This window comes from Pan troglodytes, chromosome 2 (genome assembly GCF_028858775.2).
Source record: "Pan troglodytes isolate AG18354 chromosome 2, NHGRI_mPanTro3-v2.0_pri, whole genome shotgun sequence".
NCBI classification, from domain to species: Eukaryota; Metazoa; Chordata; class Mammalia; order Primates; family Hominidae; genus Pan; species Pan troglodytes.
Genome location: NC_086015.1, coordinates 192,321,227 through 192,343,977, shown reverse-complemented (window position 1 = coordinate 192,343,977; position 22,751 = coordinate 192,321,227). Strand labels below are relative to the sequence as shown.

At 42.9% G+C, this 22,751-nt stretch overlaps 2 long non-coding RNA genes across 2 annotated transcripts in view; one reads left to right on the top strand and one right to left on the bottom strand.

Moving 5' to 3' along the window:
• The first annotated feature begins 579 nt into the window (after window positions 1-579).
• LOC104005897 (uncharacterized) lies at window positions 580-21,938 on the top strand. The gene is made up of 3 exons (XR_679390.4): window positions 580-945; window positions 10,411-10,596; window positions 21,729-21,938. It is a non-coding gene; the product is annotated as an uncharacterized LOC104005897 (long non-coding RNA).
• LOC129135329 (uncharacterized) overlaps window positions 21,425-22,751 on the bottom strand; it is a 51,316-nt gene continuing 49,989 nt past the window's right edge. Inside the window, exon 6 of the long non-coding RNA XR_679387.5 lies at window positions 21,425-21,905. This is a non-coding gene — a long non-coding RNA (uncharacterized LOC129135329). The remainder of the gene's footprint in view (window positions 21,906-22,751) is intronic.

Genomic DNA, 22,751 nt, shown 5'->3' with positions numbered 1-22,751 from the left:
CTATAGCAAGTCATAATTTATTTTCTGAGGTTTTTTAATTTTGGTCATCTGTAAGTTGAGAGTATCATTTCTCCTTCAGAAATGCAGATAGAACTTGAAAGGAAGCATATGAGAATAAACCTAGGATAAGATTTGACATAGCAACGGTGCTAAAAAAATGAAATAGAATCTTAATGAACACATTCTGAAACCTAAGCAAGTGTGTTCTACATACAGAGTTGGTATAAAATAAAGTATGAACGGCACAAGTAGGTGGATTGCTGAAAGAAAGGAGAGCACAGAAAACAAAATGCTGTTATGTGTATGATTGAATTTCAATCTTCTATCCTAAATTCTCTACTTCATTCAGCAGACTTTGGCCAAATCAGATTGTATTTGTTTGATGGCTGGAGGAACGGGGGTGCGCTGACAAAGTAGATTGCTTGAATTCCATTCTTTTAAAAGAAAAATAACTAATATTCACCCTTCAAAAAATGTTGTTTAAAGTGCCAGGAATACTGAGGTCATGAAGCGATTCCACAGGAAATGAAGTGCAAACTGGCAACTCGCCACTCAGGAGAGGTCACAATGAACAAACTCACCCCCCAGGAGAGGTCACAATGAATAAACAGTCCTTTTACCTGCTTCCACCGTGTCGAGGACGTCATGTATACTAACTCAACAGTAGTTAACTGAGCAACTACCTTGAGCTTTCTCAGTTATCCACATAGACAAGGATATGAAAAGGAACCAAACACATTCTCCGGCATAAGGAGCTCAAGAAGATAAAATCTGTAAGTGAATTAGCATTGCACGATATAGAAGATGATGAGCACCACAGACAGGATCCTAACAAGTACTATGGTAATCCAGAGGAGGGAGCAACTCCAGGAAGGCTGCACAGCGGAGGAGGCGGCATTAGATCCGGGCTGTTAAGAAGAGCCAGGATTTCAACAAGCACAGACGGTAGAGTTGGGTATAAACATTATTGGTGAGATGGACTCAGCCACAGTTACCTGATCAAACTGATTTATGCCCCCTCCCTAATACAGACCCCAGGCTGAAAAGAGAGTTTTACAGAACCGGTATCTAGGTCACACCACTTAGACGCCACAAAACTACAGGGCAATTAGAAATAATTGCGAGGCAAATACCGTTCCCACTCAGCTCCAAATGTCTTTATGATGGCTCAGGGTGGGGTGCACAAAAGGCAGGAGGAGTGGAGACATGCTGGATCCCAGCCTGGTCTCTTAAGAGAAGGACTAAGCAATGCACTGCTGTTTGAAGTATGCTATTTTAAAGGGCAAGAAACTCTGTGAAAAGACATCAGTTGTTCACACGGCATCCATCTAATTATCGTTAGGTTTCCAGCGGCCACTGAACACTCCTCCCAGCTCATGCTGAGCTCCGCCATACTGCAGCCTGCAGTAACATAATACATCCAGGAGGGGCACAAGCAGTAGGAGTAATGCCACACGGAAAACCTCAGCTCTGGTCCCTGCTCAGCTGCTCACTGGGATCAGAGGCAAGTAGCTTAGTTTTCCCCAAGCCTTGGGTGCCTCTTCCGTGCAATGGGAGTTACAGTACAGATCCCACCAACCTCCCTGGGCTGTTGAGGGAGAAAATGAGCTCCTGGAGGTGATAAGAGCTTTGTAAAATTCAAGGTATTGGTATGAATGTGAAGCAATACTATGACAGAACATATGGCTATATATAAGAATTCACTTCATGTCTATATTTCCAGGCATAGCAAAGGCTATGTACAGATCTCCCAGTAGAGGACATGCTCAACAGCCAAGGAGCAGGGAAGCACAGAATAATTTTTACCAGATTGGCCTTCAGAGATCATTTCTCTCTGTGTCCTGTCTCTTCTCTCTCTTCTATAATAACCTTTACAGGCCGGGCCTGGTGGCTCATGCCTGTAATCCCAGCACTTTGGGAGGCCGAGGTGAGCGGATCATCTGAGGTCAGGAGTTCAAGACCAGTGTGGCCAACATGGTGAAACCCTGTCTCTACTAAAAATACAAAAATTAGCCGGGTGCAGTGGCGGGCCCCTGTAATCCCAGCTACATGGGAGGCTGAGGCAGGAGAATCGCTTAAGCCCAGGAGGCGGAAGTTGCAGTGAGCCAAGATCTCTCCACTGCACTCCAGCCTGGGCACCAGAGTGAGACTCCATCTCAAATAATAATAATAATAGCTTTTACAAATTATTGTTCTTCCTCTTCTCATTCAGCTCTAGTGTCTATGAGAAATAATGTATGTTGTTACTTATTTAGGTTAGGAAACACTGGTATGTTAGAACCCCTCTTCTGCCATTTTTCAAATGGGGATGGAGTGACATCCTGATGATCACACAAGCTAGCCTCCTCCCTGGACTCGGCAGGGCTGTTCTCTTACACACTGCCTGGGGCAGCAGATGGGCAGGAGGAAGTACAGGTGGCATGGATCCTGGTCAGGTATGAACCAGAATCACCTCATGTCCAGGTCTCCCTCATAGTGGATCATGCAGATAAAAATTGGTACATAAACATGCATCACTGGGGGTAAATAGGTACTGTCTACAAGAATCCCATATCCCAACTCCCCAGATACACCCCTTGTCCCAGGAGTCTTTTGGGAAAGAGGAGTTCAATGACAATGAACAGATACTGGCAGCAGCTTTTGAAGTGAACAGGTACTAAGCAATATGAATTTCCCCTTCTCTTGCGTTCCAATAGTACACCACACACGTCACTAGTACTGCCCTCTTATAGTTAGTTTTCTTCCCCAATATGCATCCGTCTACCCTCTTTAAAGATAAGGACCATGTCTTAAACAAGACATTCTTTTTAGGATCTAGCACAGTACAATGCCAATAGTAGGTACTCAAAAGATACCTACTTTGACGGATGGGTGGATGAGTAAATGAATGAATATACAAACTACTCTGTTTTCCTTCACAGCCCTACAAGGCCTCGCAGCTAGAGAGGTGACATTTCAGAGAAGGAGAAACAAAAAGCCCCTTCTGCTTTTGACAAGGGACTAAATTCAGCCCAAAGCATCTTTTTTTCTCTCTCTATTTACTCCGGACAATCTGTCCCTTATCAGATGAGCTCAAGGCTGGTTGGAAATATGCATATTTTATTTGAAAATATCTGCTTCCTCCAGTTTTGTTTTGCCACATACACATTTGTCTGCTTTGCTGTATGTTGTGTATCAGATAGGACTCAGACAAACTGCTTTGGCTTCCTAAACTGTTTTGTTTTCTCCATTCATTTATCATTGATCTCATTTCCTTCCCTGTATCTCACTCTTATTTCCAAGTTCCAATTTTATCCGCAATGAAAGAGAACAATTTCATTGTCGCACAGGTTCACTGAGGGCTAAAAAGGGCACTGGCATGGAAGTTAGAAAGCCTAAGATTTAGTTCCCATTCTGCCACTAACAAGCAATGTGACCTTCAGAGGATCGTCTCTTCTATCTTGGCCTCTCTTTCTCCTTTGCAAAATAAGGTCTGCTCTTGACAGCCACAGAATCTCGAAGTAAGTGCAATACGTCGAGACTCTCTGGATACCAATCTGCTAATGTTGCACCATTTTTCACATTCGTTACAGATGGGGAAGAATTATTGTATGTTTTTGGCTTTGGTTTGAGACCCAGTGAGGGTCCTCCACTCCAGATCCTCACCTGACTTTCTGATCCACCCCAACCAAGAATGGCTTCATGGGCATGCAACCCGTGCAGTTACAGAGGCCTGCAGGTGGAAGGGCCTTGTGCTTGGTTTTGTTCTGCTGTTGTCATGTTGAAATTCTTAATAGTTCTTGAACAAGGAGGCTGGATTTTCACTTTGCACATGGCCTCACAAACCAGTCCTGCCCCTACTCTTACACTTGCACTCCCCCAAAGCAACAGAGAACTAAGAAAGAACCAGGAAAAGGAAAACAAGGGTGTACTTTGCCAGCCATTCATGGCAGGGAGAAGGGCTCCCCATAAGGCAGAGCTTCACTTTGAAACGCCCTTCCTCACAAATATAAATCAAAGAAAAGACAAGGCGGGAGAATGTGAAACTTGCCACAGTCTCCACCCCATCACCCTTCCCCATCTTGCTGGATGGGAGGTCTGACTCATACCTGGGGTGTGGCTCACCACTCCTGCTAAGCACCTGGGCTCCTCCCTGTTCACAGGGCTCAGGAGGAAGTGTGGGTTACCCTGGAGTGGATGTGGAAACCATCCAGTCACCTCTCAATGTCACAGAGCTAGATGGAATCTCACAGCCGACTCAGGCAACCACCACAGCCCACCTTCATCAGAGAAAAAACACCGCTTCTATTGGAGAATGGGCTGAGGCCAGTTCACGCTGTGAGCAGCTCCCACCTCTTCTTGGCATTAATTTTGGATTATCTCCCCCTTTCTGCATCTTTGGGGTCCACAGGGGAAGAAGTTACTCCTCTGTCACACAAATAAGAGTCCCACCCCCAGTTCAGTCACCAGCAGACTCGGATACCCAATATATGGTCGAATTAAATTGAAAATGACCCTGATCTTTTAAAACCTCAGTAAGATGAAACTATTACCATTGGATTATTTTTTTTCTTCCTACCTAAAGTTCTTCTCCTAACAGCTTGAGGCATTTTACATGTCTCATCAGGGAAGAAATTAAAGAAGGAAGAAGAACCTTGACAAAATTTAAACACACAAACGAAGAGCTAGTGATAAATTACAATGCAAATAAGATAGGCTTTTGAAACGCTGAGACACCAAGGAAAGTATCAGGGATACTAGTTAGGATAAAAGGCATTATGCATTTCTGTGTAGGCATGGAGAGTTACTTCCCTAGTTGACTAACTCCCTGGGTGTGCTCGGTCAAGTATACCCTTATGCAAGTTTCCCTCGGTATCCTTTGGCTTCCTTGTCAGCAAATTAAAGCCGTTTGGACGTGCTCAAAGTGAGGTCTCTTCTAGGTTGTCATTCTATGCTACTAAGTATCAAACTGTTATCACCTCCATGTCAGTGTCCCCACTTAAGGATTGATTTTTAAAGTAAGATTACACTCTAGAACCTAAGTTGGCATGGCAACGTAATGAAAACAACAAAACAGTTCAATTCAAAAACTTGAGTTTGGACCATAGGAGTTGAACCAGAGAGGAAGATCCTATGGCACTCACCTATCAACACAGTCCCTTGAATTCCCATTTGAAGACACTGAATGCTCTGTTCTCTTGGAATGTCTGAAGTTTAAAGGGAAATGGTGGCCTCTAAGGCCAAGGCCATGTTATTGAGGGTCTGGAATGCTTAGCCAAGAAGTTTATGTTTAATTTTCATCTTTATTATGTTGTTGGGGACTCTACTCAGTGATTCTGTCTTGACATTTGATGATTTCTTTTGAACTGCGACTGCTCTCTGGGTTTCCAGAGAGCCCAAATCACCTGGGGAGAGGGAGGGAATCTTCCTTTTGTCTGTCTTAGCCCCTGACCAGTTACAGCCCTGCCTCTGTTCCTGTAGCCTAAGGGATTTTCCATATTGGCAACACTCAATGGCCACCTCAATCACATGTTGAGCAGTTTCCACCTCTTGGCAGTAATTTTGGATTCTTTCCCCCTTTCTGCATCTTTGGGGTCCACAGGGGAAAAACTTACTCCACTGTCACACAAATAATAGTCCCACCCCCAGTGCAGTGACCAGCCTGAATCAAAGACAGGCCCAGAGTCCAGGGCTTATGACTCTAGTATCAACCTGGATCTTCATGCCAGGGCAGCCTTTAGTGTCCAGAAAGAGCCTCTCACCCCGAAGACAGCATTTGATGCACAGGTCCCTGGACACCTGCCTGAGAACCTCATATTAAAAATGCACATGCCCAGGCCCCTTGATTTACTGGATTAGAATCTCTGGGGGTAGGCCTAGAAATCTCCATGTCAACAAGCCTTGCCAGATGGCTGTTATGCACATAAAAGTTTGAGAACCAGAGTGTTACAGTTTCTCCATCTACCGTGACAGTCATTTAGAAAACTCCAACCCAGAATAGACTGTACAAAAGCTCAGGGGCAAGAACCTGTAGGGTGAATCAGTCTTGCTGTAAGGAAACAGCAGTAAAACCTGTGTGTCTGGAACACTGGGCGGCAGGCAAAGTTGAGGGTGTGGTAAGGTTAGAAGGCAAGTAATCTGTACATGAATGACCCACGATTCTTTCATTTTTACATTGCTCCTCACTGTATGATATAAACGTTCCTAGGTAAACTCTAAGTTTCATTACCCTCCATCCCAAATCCTCATAGCTGGATATCTGTACTCTTGCTGACTTACTACACATGAAAGAGGTTCTTGCTTAACAACAGTAATAAGGGTAAAAATGCACAGAGATGGGGGCTGGAGCTAGCTACATTGTACAAAGGCCCAGAAAAGAGAAATCGTGAAGGTTTTTGTGAAGGAAAGGAGTTCAGCAAAGCCCATCCCCATTTCCAGGGATACTCTGCCACATGAAGGCTGAGGACAAGCTCCAGCTCCTCAGAGTTTTCTTAAAGCACGTTTGGGACCCCAGGGGACATGGGAGCTGTGGAGGGAACCTGCCACACAACATGCCATATCCGTTTTCAGAGGGTGTCAACACCCTCCTTCCCACACCTGCTGTTCCCAAATATCACAACCTGATTTTTTTCTCCAACCTCCTGTCTTGATGATGATGATTAAATATTCATGGAATGCTGTGATGCCAGCATACTTTGTGAAATTTCAGATACCTTTTTTTTTTTAAAAAAAAAGGGAAGCTTTTATTTTTTTTTTTTTAGCTTATTTCAATTTTGAAAAGAGGTAAAAAGAATAACAAATGCAATGACTAGAAAAGTAGATAATGAACAAAGAAGCTAGTATCCTAGGTTTTCACAACTGTGTTTCGAGCCAAAAATTGTCCCAATTTAAGAAAAAAAGTAGGGGCCAGGCTTGGTGGCTCACGCCTGTAATCCCAGTACTTTGGGAGGCCGAGGCGGGTGGGTCACCTAAAATCAGGAGTTCAAGACTACCCAGGCCAACATGGTGAAACCCCATCTCTACAAAAATACAAAAATTAGCCAGGCATGGTGGTGGGCACCTGTAGTCCCAGCTGCTCAGGAGGCTAAGGCAGGAGAATCGCTTGAACCTGTAAGGTGGATGTTGCAGTGAGTGGAGATCGCACCACTGCACTCCAGCCTGGGTGACAGAGTGAGACTCTGTCTCAAAAAAAAAGAAAAAGAAAAAGAGTAAAACTCAGAATTTAGAAAACAAAGACATGAAGAAACAATTGTTCACATTATAAAAGAATCTTCTCTTTTACCATGAGTTCCATTTAAGTAGCAAAGTTCCCAACTTCATGTAAAATACAAGTAAAATGCATGTAGGTATATATGTCTTATTTATTTGTTTATTATGCAAAAAGTTTACCTTATTTGAAAAAAATGCATATTTTTTGAGAACCAAAGACTATTAGCTAAAGGTATCATCTTATCCAATTGTTTTCAGAATGATTCTCGGCGGGGTTTTCAGCGTGCCTCAGGAACTGCCCTGCTAGACAAGCAGAGCCAAGAGGGTAGAGCCAAAGGGTGCCCCCTCCAGCCCAACCCCAGCAACTCCACTGCTATTTGGGAATATATTGGAGGTACCTGTAAAGTTGTGGAGAAGCCCTAATGGCACACATAGAAGCCTAATTCCTTAATTTTACATTCTGGGAAGCTAAGGCACAGAGAGCTGTAAAGTCATATCTTGAATTTTAACTTCAGTCCGGTATTTCCTTTTCAAGGAAACTTGTTGCCCCATAAAAGTCATCATTTTATTAAAGAAGCAGGTTTATCTCCTATGAATGTTAGGGTTTTAAGCCTAAAACTGGTAAATCATCACAATAACCAAAACAATTGGCTATAACAAGCTTGACATTTTTAAATGTCTTCAGATTAGCTGGCCCGTGTCAGAGTTGATCACAGTTCTGTCTTGAATCATAACACAGATAACTTGAGCTAACACATATCAAAATTTTATTTAAAATACCAACTAAAGCAAGGTGTTATCAAGACGAATCAATGCCTCAGAGAGAAATAGTCAGAGAAAAAATTAAGAACCCCATGTTTTTTTGTTTTGCTTCGTTTTTTGAGACGGAGTTTCTCTCCTGTTGCCCAGGCTGCAGTGCAATGGCGCCATCTTGGCTCGCTGCACCCTCCGCCTCCCGGGTTCAAGTGATTCTATTGCCTCAGCCTCCCGAGTAGCTGGGATTACAGGCACCCGCCACCGTGCCCCGCTAATTTTTTGTATTTTTAGTAGAGACCAGGTTTCATCATGTTGGCCAGGCTTGTCTCGAACTCCTGACCTCAGGTGACCCACCCACCTGGGCCTCCCAAAGTACTGGGATTACAGGTGTGAGCCACCACACCCAGCCTAAGAACCCCATGTTAAATCACCTTGTGTTTTAAATTTATTTCTAATTATTTAACAAATACTTATATAGTGCTTATCATGTGCCAGAAACTGCCGTAAACACCTTACAAATATTAATCACTTAGTTTCTACAACAACTCTCTAATGAAGGTATTATATGTTATTGACATTTTATAGGTGGGAAAATTGGGCACAGAGAGAGATCTGGTTCTCTCTCCAAATTTCCGCACGTGTATCTTATGTATAGAGCAACCTGGATTAATCTGTTTTTCAATGATCTCCTAGGGTTTTCTACCTCTGTCTTTAGCTTTACTGTCCTTTTGATTTGGAACATGAAATGCTGTCTTTCTCTCTCTTCCATAGCAGCCATCAAAGACCCAAATGTTATTATCTGGCTGTTGCTAGAGCCAGATGTAAACCCCACCACTTCCAAATTCTGATACCAACTCATTGTATCTTCATTGTCATATTACTTACCCTCCTGCTCAAAAAAGCTTTCAATGTTTCCTCATTGCAAATCAAACTGAGTACAAAATTATTATCCTGTCATTAAAGACTCGTAACAACAGTGCTTCACCCTTATTCCCCATCGTTTCTTTTTGCATATCATATTCTTCAGCCAAACTAAACTGTCAGCATTTCCCAAATATGTCTCACAGGCTGCTACACCCCTGCTTTTCTTAGAATGGTCCTTCTTCGGCTGGGTGTGATGGCTCATGCCTGTAATCCCAGCACTTTGGGAGGCCGAAGTGGGTGGAGCACGAGGTCAGGAGTTCAAGACCAGCCTGCCAAGATGGTGAAACCCTCTCTCTACTAAAAGCTACAAAAAAATTAGCCAGGCATGGTGGCAGGTGCCTGTAATCCCAGCTACTCGAGAGGCTGAGGCAGGAGAATCACTTGAACCCGGGCAGCAGAGGTTGCAATGAGCCAAGGTCACGCGACTGCACTCCAGCCTGGGTGATAGAGTGAAACTCCATTTCAAAAAAAGAAAAAAAAGAATGGTCCCACTTCCTAGAGTCCTTCCCCATCACCCCACATAGAGAAAGTTTTCACAGCCTCAAAGATTCTGGTCTAAAGTTACCTCCTCTATGAAGCTCTCTCCATTTCTCTTCACACCTCCACTATTCAGAAGCTATCTGCCTTCACCTTGACCCTCCATATCCTTTTACCTTTTTCACAGCACGTGCAGTATCTGCCTTACAATATAATTATTTCTAGACTATTGTCATTCCCTGATTAATCTGAGAGCTCTTTGACAGCAAGGGCTGTCACATTAGTCACTGAAACTACCATTATTGCTGGCATATAATAGATATTTAATAAACATTTCATAGAATGATATAAAATGAAGTGGATAAAGAGTGAAAAAATGGATAAAGGTGTGGGCACAATCATTTTCTTTAGACCCTACTGCCAGGCTTTTCGGCCTGAGGGATGGTATATTTTGTATAGTTTTTGCACCCAGAAAAGATATTTGCTGAGAAAGATAAGGCAATGTGGACAAGAAGAATAAAAAAAAAAGAATCTACTACTTATTAAGCTAGGAGGCAATAAGCAATCTAATATGCATGTAATGTATTTGAATCTTTTGGTTTTTACAATACTTCTCCATTTATGGCAGAAGAAACTGAGGAGAAACAAGTGAATAACTTGCCCCAAGGCCGCAAAGATAGTCCAGTTCTGAAGCTCCTTTCCATGATGTACTGCTTCCATAGCAAAAGAAAAATGAGAGAGGCCTTGCCTGTTCCCTCCAGCCCTAACCCCCATGATAATTCTATACTCGATTACCTCTACAGTTGTATGTCATAAAAGACAATAAACAATATATGCTAACACTTCCTAAATGCCTGTCACATACCAGTGAATTAACAGGTACTTTGAACACATTACCCTAAATTCTCCTGATCGTCCCAGGAGGCAGCCATCACCAATCTTATTACAAGGAAGGAATACAATGAAGTTCTGTGTCCAGGCCATGCCACAGGGCAAAGCCAAAAATCCAATCCAGGCCATTATGAGGCACCTTTTCAATTTTGCCTCATTGCCTCTTCTCCACAGATTCCAGCCATAAGTGGCATACTAAGAGATTCTCCACAGCAACAACAACGACAAACAAACAAACAAAAAACATAAAGAAGGAATTCATTACTACCTTGAATATGAAGAACACGATAAGTATCTTCCGTGTGATGATCTAAATTTTCATCCCCCAGAGAAGAGTATCCTTGGAAACAGGTCTGGCAGGTAAACAGGGTGGGGCAAGGTCAGCATTCCAACACTTCCCTCTGAGCTTTTGCCTTTCCCTGGAGTTCTTTTATTTTGATTCCTGTTGCCACCACCAAGCCTAGTCCCCATCTCCCTGGGTTGGGGAGTTGGGTTGGGGAGGATGAGAGAGAAACGCTATCCCTCTTTTCTTCTCAGCTCAAGGTAAACATAATCTTTCTCCTTGTTTTCCTTTGCACAACTGAGACAGGCTGATACATTCAAAATGAAATTTACTAAATGCTGAGAAAAACCTAAATGGAAGTAAAGAAAATTACAACAGCACAAAATAGATGGCTGATCCCAACACTTCTAATTAAAGTGGAGGAGGGATTTACTGAGCACCAAATTTTATCACATCTTTCCCCAGCCAAAAAATTATCTTCAATCATCTAAATCACTTGCACAGGGTTCTTCCCTCCTCACTGCCATGTGAGATCATCTTCCCACTGTGAAGAAGAAATCACCCCATCAAATCTCTAGTCAACCTGCCAATTGACTGGGATCTTTTCATTCATTCCACGTTTCTCCTTCAGAAGAGTCAACTCATGACCCATTCTCCCAGAGGTGCTGACATACTTAAGCTTCCGGGAGGGCTGCAGCCCATCTCAGCTCAGGCTAACAGCTCTGCCTACTTTCTCTTTAGCATTCGGTTGACCCCCCCGACCACCCACACATCATCCACCATACAGGCCTTCCTTTGGAATTTGAATTTTAGGATTTATTATGAGATTAATCATAGAGTGACAATCTCTGAGAAAGCCAACCCCTCACACACATACTTCTTTGAAATGTCATCGTGAAAACTGATGACAGTGGATCTTTGCAGCTCATGAACCCCTACCTCCACCACCACACACACACACGCACACACAAACACTCCATGAAAGCATTATCTACCTCAAAAACCTTTACCCCAGGACTGTGCGTATGAATCTGCAGTGCCTGAAATTGGAAACAGGTGCCCAATTTCTCATTGCCCATTCCACACTGCACTCCTAATACCAAGAACAACATGCCAGAGAATTAAACCACACCAGCCACTGAAATCAGATCATTCCAGTTGGGGACTCCTGGCTGACTTCAGATTGCCAGTAATAACAAGAACACAAAAATAACATCATCAGTATAAGCAAATATTGCTGCGTTAGATAGTGCTGTACTCTATAGTTTATGTGGGAGTTGTACGAGATCATAAGGACAGGGGATAGGACTCTGTCCTTCCCTCTTCCCAACCTGCTCCTCCAGAATCATCTCTCACTTTTGCCTCAATTCTCCGTCTCTATTATCTTGACATACCACGCTAGTTTATGCATCTTTGCTGTTGCCTATCTTATTCCCTGTACCTGAAATGCCACCTCCACTTGGTAGGATATGCCACACACCTGAGACCCCTTCCTTGTGAAACCTGTCATAATTCCCAGAGTTGGGTCTGCTCTTGCATTTCTCTTCATTTTAAAACCTGAAAAAAATAACTGTCTTTTTTTATGTGTATGGCTCAAACGAATTATCATGTTAAACTTTTTACAAGTTTATTATGATTTAGCATTGAAACCAAAAGTTGTGAAAACAAAATGGCACAAACCCAGGGCAGCAGGGTGCACATGTGGTGTGAGAGGAGCACATCTTCATGATCAGAGGAACGACTGCCTGCTACTCCAAAGAAAATCCCGGAGACAGCAAATGTCACTTTTTAAACAGCTTTCCGAGTAATTCCTCTTAAGAGGAAAATTGCCTTTGTCTGGGGCAAAAAGACCAAAAAAAAAAAAAAAAAAAACTTGATGAGCTCTTTGGATAGAAAAGATACTTTTGAGCACAGCTTCAGAGAAGTGGGCAAAACAACTGTGGTGAAATGAAAGCAATTTTGTTTTAGACCTCGGATGAGGGAGTGCAAAAGGAAAACGGCAGAGCTAGGGAGTGAAGGAAGGAGACAGAACCCAAGATGGAGACAAACTGAACGAGGTGGGCTGGGGACGGTGAAAGTCCACAGTCGTGGAAAGGCTGAAGGGTATTTCAAGAACAGTGGTGTCTGCTCTTCCCATTGCAATTTATTTATTTATTTACTTATTTTTTTTTTATTTTTTGAGATGGAGTATTACTTTGTCGCCCAGGCTGGAGTGCAGTGGCGCAATCTTAGCTCACTGCAGCCTCAGCCTCCCGGGTTCCAGCAATTCTCCTGCCTCAGCCTCCTGGGTAGCTGGGATTACAGCCGCAAGCCACCACGCCTGGCAAATTTTTGTATTTTTAGTAGAGACGGGGTTTCACCATATTGGCCAGGCTAGACTTGAACTCCTGACCTCAGGTGATCCGCCTGCCTTGGCCTCCCAAAGTGCTGGTATTACCGGTGTGAGCCACTGCGCCCAGCCCCACTGCAAGTTTTTAAAATGCTTTAGATCCCTCAACCGCTCAGTTCCCCCAGCTGCATAAAGAGAATAATAGTGAAACCTAGTCCACAGGACTGTGTGGTGCACTGAGTAAGTGAAACAGGGTAAGAGCAGTTCGAAAGCCAGGAAATAATGATGATTTCTATTTCCTGTCTTAAGTGGTTTCAGGGACCCTCCAATGGTAAATGACTATGATGTTGACATTCAATATCTTTTTGACTATAAAAGATTTGGCCAGAATCTTTGTTTGATAAACGTGCCCCCCGTGAGAAGCAAAAGAATGATGCGACATATATAAAGCCCCACAGTAAATAACATCCTAAAAGGATGCACTTGCTAAATGCACTTGCTTATTTATTTAAGTCTTCGTTAGTCTCTACAACATACATTGTATAATACTCAGCACCAGTCAGTCATTCAGTCTTGTGCTATCAGACAGGCCAGATTTGCTACAGCCGGAAGGAGAAGGAATGGAGGGAGTCATAATAACTCCTGTCACATGGGTCCTACAGGTCCCAACTCATCAGCGTGGCCTAGGAAGGAGGACAGGGAGGGCATTCACACCACAAATTTGTCATCCTCCTGGGAGGCAATAGCATGGTGTTCTGTTTATGTTTTATTTTCATGGAAACTTCCTTCGGGAGGGTCAAGGATGCTTGCTACGCTCCCTTAACAGATGAATTGCTTCCTTCTTTGCTTTTGCTGTTCTTCCTTGTCTTTCGCCAAAAGCATCATTAGGCAAACCAGAACAGAAGGTGGCCAGAACCTGGCCTGTGTGGCTGCCTCACAGAGCTCCAAGTCAGAAGGAGAGTGCCCCTCACTGAGTTCCTGGCATTTGATGTTCATTCTGGAAAGGAAGCATGACCATCTGCCTTGGACTCTGTCGAATGGAGCCTGTCCTCACTGCTCAGTCTCGTGGACATGTGAGTCATTGGCCACTCGGAATAGAAGTAAGGCCTCTTAACTGCATCCTGAGCAATGACAGGTCTGGGGTCAGAATAAAGACCAATAGGACAGCAGGGAAAAGAAGGCAGGAGAAGTAGGTCAGTGCCTGCTCCTCAGGACCTGAGACGGAACAATGCTGAGACCTGGATGGCTTAATGCTTGATCAAGTTTCTCTCTAAGATGCATAACAAATAGCAAGGCGAAGCAGCCCCACGAAGGCTCTTTGAAAACATTGGCTGTAGCACTCTCAATTTACAAATGGGGAAGCTGAGGCTCAAAAAGAGAGAGTGACAGCAGGTGAATAGCAAAGCCAGTCAAAATCAGGTGCTCCAACTCCCTGGCATAGCTTCTTTGACTACAATAGTATGACTTTTGTCACTGGCTGAGGATAACCAAAGCAGTACTATGGTCGTTGGTGACTATTTCAGTGATTATCAATTTAAGGAATCCATTCCTCAGCCTGAGGACCCCAGTGACAGACCATTAACAAGCCTCCAGATAATACAGCTTACATCAAAGCAACTTTTATTTCCTAGACATTTTCTCAGCTGTACCTTAAAATAAGAAATATATGTCTAATTTCATTGAGCTCTGTGCTGCCTGCTACCATCAAAGAACAATGAGGAAATACTGATAGATACAGGCTGCAAAGAGGGTGTAAAATTAGGGGAAGGATGATGACAGTGGACAGACTCATCTGACCAGCTAAGCTGGTGCATCTCCCATGAATTTTGTCTTGGTTTATCCTCTTAGCATAGCCAGAGCAGAAAGGGTATCGCCAGGGGCTTGGACTTAAATTCACCCCAAACAAGTTTTCCCCAGTAAAAGGCACTCCATCCTTCCAGTTGCTCTTCAGAAACTTGTAACGTTATCCCTGATCCTCTCTGCATCTCATCCAAGGGTAAACATCACTGACTCTAACTCCAAAACCCATGTGTTTGTTTCCTTTCGCTGCTGTAACAAATCACTGCAAACACAGGGGCTTAACACAACATAATTTTTTTTTTTTATCTTATAGTTCTGGAGGTCAGGCATCTGTAGGGCTGTGTTCCTTCTGGAGGATCTAAGAGAAAAACCTTTTCTTTGATTTTTTCGGCTTCTAGAAGCTGACTACATTCTTTGGCTCCTGGCCCCTTCTTCACTCGTCAAAGCCAGAAGCAAGCACAGCACCTTTTCTGTCTCTGTTTCTTCCATCTTCACATCACCTTCTCTCTTTTTCCTTTTCCAGCTTTGTTGAGTTACAATTGATAAATAAATATTGTATATATTTAAGGTGTACGATGTGATGTTTTCATATAGTTATGCATTGTGAAATGATTACCACAATGAAGCTCATTAACATACCATCACTTCTCATAGTTACTTTTCATTTTGTGGTAAGACTATTTACCATCTACTCTCTCAGCAAATTTCAAGTATACAATACAGTATTATTAACTATAGTCACCATGCTGTACATGAGATCTCCAAACTTATTCATCCTGCATAACTAAAACTTTGTACTCTGACCAACATCTCCCCATTTCCCTCACCCTCCAACCCCTGCTAACCAAATTCTACACTCTGCTTCTATGAGTTCAATTTCTTCAGATTTTACACATACGTGAGATCAGGCAGTATTTGTCTTTCTGTGCTTGGCTTATTCCACTTAGCATAATGTCCTCTGTGTTCATCTATGTTGTCACAAATGACAGGATTTTACTCTTTTTTAAAGCTCAATAACATTCTCTTTTCTTTATCCATTTATCTATCGATGAACGCTTTCATTGTGTCCATATCCTTGACCCTTGCCACTTCCATACCTGGCTTCTATGAATAATCACCTTCTCTCTTTCTAACTCTGCTTGTTTTTTCTTATAAGGACCCTTATGTTTATATAGGGACCACATGGATAACCCAGAATAATCTCCCCATCCCAAGATCTCTAACCACATCTGCAAAGTCTCTGCCTTGTAGGAATTAGGACACAGACATGTTAGAGGGCCATTGTGCAGCCTACAACATAGCAAAAATATTATTTTTCAGTACCTCCACAGCTGCCACCCTAATCCCAGACTCTATTATCACTTACTTAATTTATTGCAGAAACTTCCTAACCAGTTTTTCTGCTTCTGTCCATCCTTCTACCCTTAGAAATGTAATTCCAATAATGTTAATCCCTTCCTCAAAACATTTTATGGGCTCCAAGGCCCCCATGATCCAGCCCCAGCCACCTCCTGGCTTTTTCCTCCTGTGGCTCCCCCTTGCTCCCTCTTCCCCAACCATATTAGCCTCCACGTGGGTCCCTGAGCTTGCCAGTTGCATGCAGACCTCAGGGCATCTTGCACCTGCTGTTCGCTCTGCCTAGGACATTTCCACAGACAGTCACATAGCTCATTCCCTTACTTCCTTCAGGTCTTTGCTCAAATGTCACTGTTTTAGCAGGGACTACTTTGACTGCCCTACTTAAAATGGAAACATCTCCATAATATAGCCACCACACCCCAACCCACTCACCTTTCCTGATTTATTTTTTCTTTCTAATATTTGTCACCGTCGGATGTACTATGTGTTTTATTTACCTATTATTTTTTGTCTCAACCCCCTCTCCCCCAACACACACCACATAGAAATGTACACTGCAGGCTGGGCACAGTGGCTCATGCCTGTAATCCCAGCACTTTGGGAGGCTGAGGCGGGTGGATCACCAGAGGTCAGAAGTTCGAGAGCAGCCTGGCCAACATAGTGAAACCCCATCTCTACTAAAAATACAAAAAATTAGCCAGGCGTGGTGGTAGGAGCCTGTAATCCCAGCTGCTTGGGAGGCTGAGGCAGGAGAATTGCTTGAATCTGGGAGGTGGAGGTTGCAGTGAGCCGAGGTCGCACCATTGCACTCCAGCCTGGGTGACAGTGCAAGACTCCATGTCAAAAAAAAAAAAAAAAAAAAAATGTACATTGCATGAGGCCATGGATTTTTGCCTATTTTGTTCAGTGTTGAATCCCTAGGACCTAGAATAAGGCTCAGCCCATAGCAGACACTCGACAAATAATTGGCAAATGAATGAACTTAATCTCTCTGAATCAATGAATAAAATTACTTCTCTGAGCCTCAGTTTTTATAATCGTAAAATAAGGGTAATAATCTTCACTTTGCCAGCTTTCAGGAGACACTCTGGCTGTCTCTCAGGTTTTGCTCTTCAGCATCAAACTCCTTTTCCAATTGCTGAAGAATATCGCATGATGTGAGTTATTGGTGAGATGCAATGCCTTCCTTCCATCCAAGAAAAAAGCAGCTGCCTCATCCTCTCTCCACTTAAAGCATGCTAATGATAAATGTGTGCTCTACATTTGGCCAATTGGGTGTTTCTACCCAAAGGGCTGGCTTTGGAGAGATGACGGGAACTCACTTAGAATGGCTGCAATGGGCCGGGCGCGGTGGCTCACGCCTGTAATCCCAGCACTTTGGGAGGCCGAGGCGGGCGGATCACGAGGTCAGGAGATCGAGACCATCCTGGCTAACACGGCGAAACCCCGTCTCTAATAAAAATACAAAAAATTAGCCGGGCGTGGTGGCGGGCGCCTGTAGTCCCAGCTACTCGGGAGGCTGAGGCAGGAGAATGGCGTGAACCCGGGAGGCGGAGCTTGCAGTGAGCCGAGATCGCGCCACTGCACTCCAGCCTGGGCGACAGAGCGAGACTCCGTCTCAAAAAAAAAAAAAAAAAAAGAATGGCTGCAATGATGTCCAGTGGCATCCAGTCATAATGCTGTCCTGGCCAGCAATTATTGCTTAAAAACCCTCACTGTACTGACAGTCTTCTGAGACTTGGTCCTCTTAGTCCTCTAAGATTGCCTTGTCTTCTGCCATAGTCCAGATATGGTCCTCTTGTCTCTCAGATCAGTCAGCCCTCTATTCCTTCCAATCAGTTCTGCTTTTTGCCTATACGAGCCAGAGTTTCTGGCCTGCAACAAGCTCTCTGAGGTAGACTCAAGGAAGCCTGCAGCAGATGCTGCTGATGCTCCACCCAGATCCCATTTGCCAGCTGGATACCCATCTCCCGGCTATGGCAGGTGCTGCAGCTAACAGTTTACACACTTGATCTAGGAAGAATTACCTGGGGCTGATGGGAGCTGGCTCACCCCGAGACACTTGGGGAGTGACACCACCCCTCACCCCAAACATCCAATGACTGAGTGATGCAGGGGCCAAAAATCCAAGATACCTTGCCTCAGATTGGAACAATTCTCCAGTGCAAATTTTACATAATTCTTCTGAATCAGAATAAGACTGCATTTTACCTATGATTACATTCTTGCTCAGCTCTTCTCTGTTCTGTTTTCTTCATTCTTTGGTGATGTTTTTTAAGAGTGTAAACTCAATAAACCCCATGCACCCAAATTCCTTCTCAGGTTCTACTTCTAGGGAAGGTGAATTAAGACAGGTTATGACTAATAGCCAGGTTACTCAAAATAAAATCTTTATTTAAAAAAGTACTAGCCAGTATCTGCACACTGCAACAGTGCTCAATACATAGGGATGACGACATTTGTAAAAGCCTGGCGTTGGCAAACTCACTCTCTGGCATAATTTCCAACTCCACTTACGTTGTACACTGTCAGAGGAATATTACATTTAAGTCAAAAGTTTTTCCCATTTATTTCAGGTCTCTTTGTCTGATATCTTTCCTCTAAAGTGATCTAAGACACACGTGAAACTACTTTCATAAGGTAGCTGTGCAAATAACGGCGGGTAGCAGTCCTACTTTTTAATAATAATGGCGGGTAGCAATCCTACTTTTTAATAATAATGGCAGGTAGCAATCCTACTTTTTAATAATAATGGCGGGTAGCAATCCTACTTTTTAATAATAATGGCAGGTAGCAATCCTACTTTTTAATAATAATGGCGGTATCAATCCTACTTTTTAATGATAATGGAGGGTACCAATCCTACTTTTTAATAATAATGTTGGGTAGCAATCCTACTTTTTAATAATAATGGTGGGTAGCAATCCTACTTTTTAATAATAATGGTGGGTAGCAATCCTACTTTTTAATAATAATGGTGGGTACCAATCCTACTTTTTAATAATAATGGTGGGTAGCAATCCTACTTTTTAATAATAATGGAGGGTAGCAATCCTACTTTTTAATAATAATGGTGGGTAGCAATCCTACTTTTTAATAATGGCGGGTAGCAATCCTACTTTTTAATAATAATGGTGGGTAGCAATCCTACTTTTTAATAATAATGGCGGGTACCAATCCTACTTTTTAATAATAATGGTGGGTAGCAATCCTACTTTTTAATAATAATGGTGGGTAGCAATCCTACTTTTTAATAATAATGGAGGGTAGCAATCCTACTTTTTAATAATAATGGAGGGTAGCAATCCTACTTTTTAATAATAATGGTGGGTAGCAATCCTACTTTTTAATAATAATGGTGGGTAGCAATCCTACTTTTTAATAATAATGGAGGGTAGCAATCCTACTTTTTAATAATAATGGTGGGTAGCAATCCTACTTTTTAATAATAATGGAGGGTAGCAATCCTACTTTTTAATAATAATGGTGGGTAGCAATCCTACTTTTTAATAATAATGGCGGGTAGCAATCCAACTTTTTAATAATAATGGCGGGTACCAATCCTACTTTTTAATAATAATGGCGGGTACCAATCCTACTTTTTAATAATAATGGCGGGTAGCAATCCTACTTTTTAATAATAATGGAGGGTAGCAATCCTACTTTTTAATAATAATGGAGGGTAGCAATCCTACTTTTTAATAATAATGGTGGGTAGCAATCCTACTTTTTAATAATAATGGTGGGTAGCAATCCTACTTTTTAATAATAATGGAGGGTAGCAATCCTACTTTTTAATAATAATGGTGGGTAGCAATCCTACTTTTTAATAATAATGGCGGGTACCAATCCTACTTTTTAATAATAATGGAGGGTAGCAATCCTACTTTTTAATAATAATGGAGGGTAGCAATCCTACTTTTTAATAATAATGGTGGGTAGCAATCCTACTTTTTAATAATAATGGCGGGTAGCAATCCTACTTTTTAATAATAATGGCGGGTACCAATCCTACTTTTTCTTATGTTTCCTCTCTACCAAATGAAACATTCCTACTGCAGCAGACATGCCTGTCCCACCATCACACACCCCTTTATAAAGGAAACCGTCCACACGTACCCTTCACTTGGAGCTGGGGGTTCCCTCTAATTTGGAGATGATCATGTCTGTATAGTAGAATCTGCCTCTGGCCAAAGCTGATTGGACTAGGAAGTGCCCATGGCCCAAGAGTTGCCAAAATATAGGATAATCAGCAACGATGGTGTGACTTGAAGGAAAACTCCCCAAGGGACTATGGTAATTAAACAGCCTCAGACCATTTCTCTCCAGATATTGTAAAATGAAGTAAATGGTTCACCTTGGTAACATAAAAAAAAACAGATCTTAAGGGAAGCAGAAACTGACAAAATAGTTGAGTCATATGGAAGGTGAAGCACAAGAACAAGAGCCTTGTGCTCTAGCTCCTGCAGTCCCTAGAGCACACCAAGCCACGCACATCTGCTCAATCCAGACCACACTCCTATTCCAGGTTCTGTAAGGCCTGATGGTTAAGGTTTGCCTGGCTTCCAGTAAAGACAGAGAGGCCTATTTCACAAGAGTGTCCTTAAAGTAAATCCTCCATTACTTGACATATAATGGAGGATCAAGTAATCAATTTTTTTTTTGTAAGATGGAGTCACGCTCTCTCACCCAGGATGGAGTGCAATGGCGTGATCTTGGCTCACTGCAACCTCCGCCTCCCAGGTTCAAGCGATTCTCCTGTCTCAGCCTCCCGAATAGCTGGGACTACAGGGGCATGCCACCACACCTGGCTAATTTTTGTATTTTTAGTAGAGACAGGGTTTCACCATATTGGTCAGGCTCATCTCAAACTCCTGACCTTAGGTGATCCACCTGCCTCAGCCTCGCAAAGTTCTGGGATTACAGGCATGAGCCACCACGCCCGGCCAGGTTTCTCTTTCTGCAAAGGGCTTTGGTGTAAGGTATTACTTTGTGCTTAATTACTGAGGCTGTTAAACTCTTTAGGTTTCTCTTTCTCACAACCAAAGGAGTTTAATGGCCTCAGTAATTAAGCACAAAGTAATACCTTACACCAAAGTCCTTTGCAATAGCATGGTTTTAGCTATATTTAGGGTCAAATTTGTGTCTCCAAAATATGTCTCTGATATACTTAGATTATGAAGTAAGAAGACTGTTGCTGGGATATCAGCTCTATCTCCCAACCCACATCAGCTTTTTCTATATTGGTGAGTTTCTAATAATACAGTATCTTATATCTGGAAAACTCACTTGCTTTTCTGAATAACTGAGCTTATTGAAACCCCAAGGACAAGTGGTGTTAAGGGACTCACTTTGGAGGTGTGTTGCCATCTGAAGTGTTTTGCACAGGTCTTTGCACAAACATCTTTGGAAGAAAATGAGAGCCAGCACTGAACTTTTATTGATTGAAAATTACTCAGCAGTTTTAATCACTTATCCAAAGATGGAGGCTTTTGGGGGGTACCTGTGACAAAACCAATGAAATCCAAAGCACTGTCAGAAATGGAAGATCCTCGGGGGTCAATTCCTTCATTTCACAGATGGGAACACCGACGTCTTCTTGCACCGACTCTTACTCAGGTCACACATGCAGGAGGTGGGAGATTTGGGGCTGTAGGAGAAATGTTATAACATCATCCCACCTGGCTTTATCCATTAACATCTGCTCATCTCTGCCCTCAGGGAGTCGTGGAGCTGGTTGAACAATACCAGACAGTACGTGGAGAGCCTTGCATTGCGTTCACCACCTCGCTCATTTTTATTCAAAATGATTCCAGAAAATCAATGTGACCATCTGGCCTCGGAGAAACTTCACTGAGGTCCCAAATGTCTTCAGTACCCAGATGAATCCTTATAACTCTATTGAAAATACATTTAAAAAGCAGTTATTGATCATGTATTGTGATCCTGGTCCCAAGCCTCGCACTGTCGTCTCCTTCCTTCAAGGAGTTAACAGTTTTATGAAGGGAAACAGCCATGAAAATGAACAGTCACAGCTGAAGCAGGTAAATCAACATTAGAAATCCACACAAAGATCTGGGCGCGGTGGCTCATGCCTGTAATCCCAGCACTTTGGGAGGCCGAGGCGGGTGAATCACAAGGTCAAGAGTTCAAGACCAGCCTGACCAACATGGTAAAACCCCGCCTCTACTAAAAATACAAAAATTTGCTCGGCGTGATAGTGCGCATCTGTAATCCCAGCTACTCAGGAAGCTGAGGCTTGAGAATTGCTTGAAGCCAGGAGGTGGAGGTTGCAGTGAGCCAAGATCGTGCCACTGCACTCCAGGTTGGGCGACAGAGTGAGACTCCGTCTCAAAAAAAGAAATCCCTACAAAGCCTGCAAGTTCACCAAGTCACTTCCACTTTACTGCTCTTCATCAATGGTAGTAAGCAGAACTGCATTTCCATTTGCTCTAATAAAACATAGAACAGCCCCAACTCATTAGTTATAAAGCGTGATATTCTGGGTTATTGTTTATCGAATTTGGCACTGGGTACATCAAAGGACACTGGTCAGTGTGCCCTCAGGAAAATAACAATTAACCTAAGTAAAGCAGGCAAGAGTCGATGCTAAAGTAGTTATTCAACCATGTGGAAAACACTGCGTACATAATCATGTACTGGGAAAAGTCATGCGATGAAAGTTAACATCTTTTTTTTTAAAGGCCTCCAAGAAAAGATGGGGGCTCTGGTTGGAAAGATGTG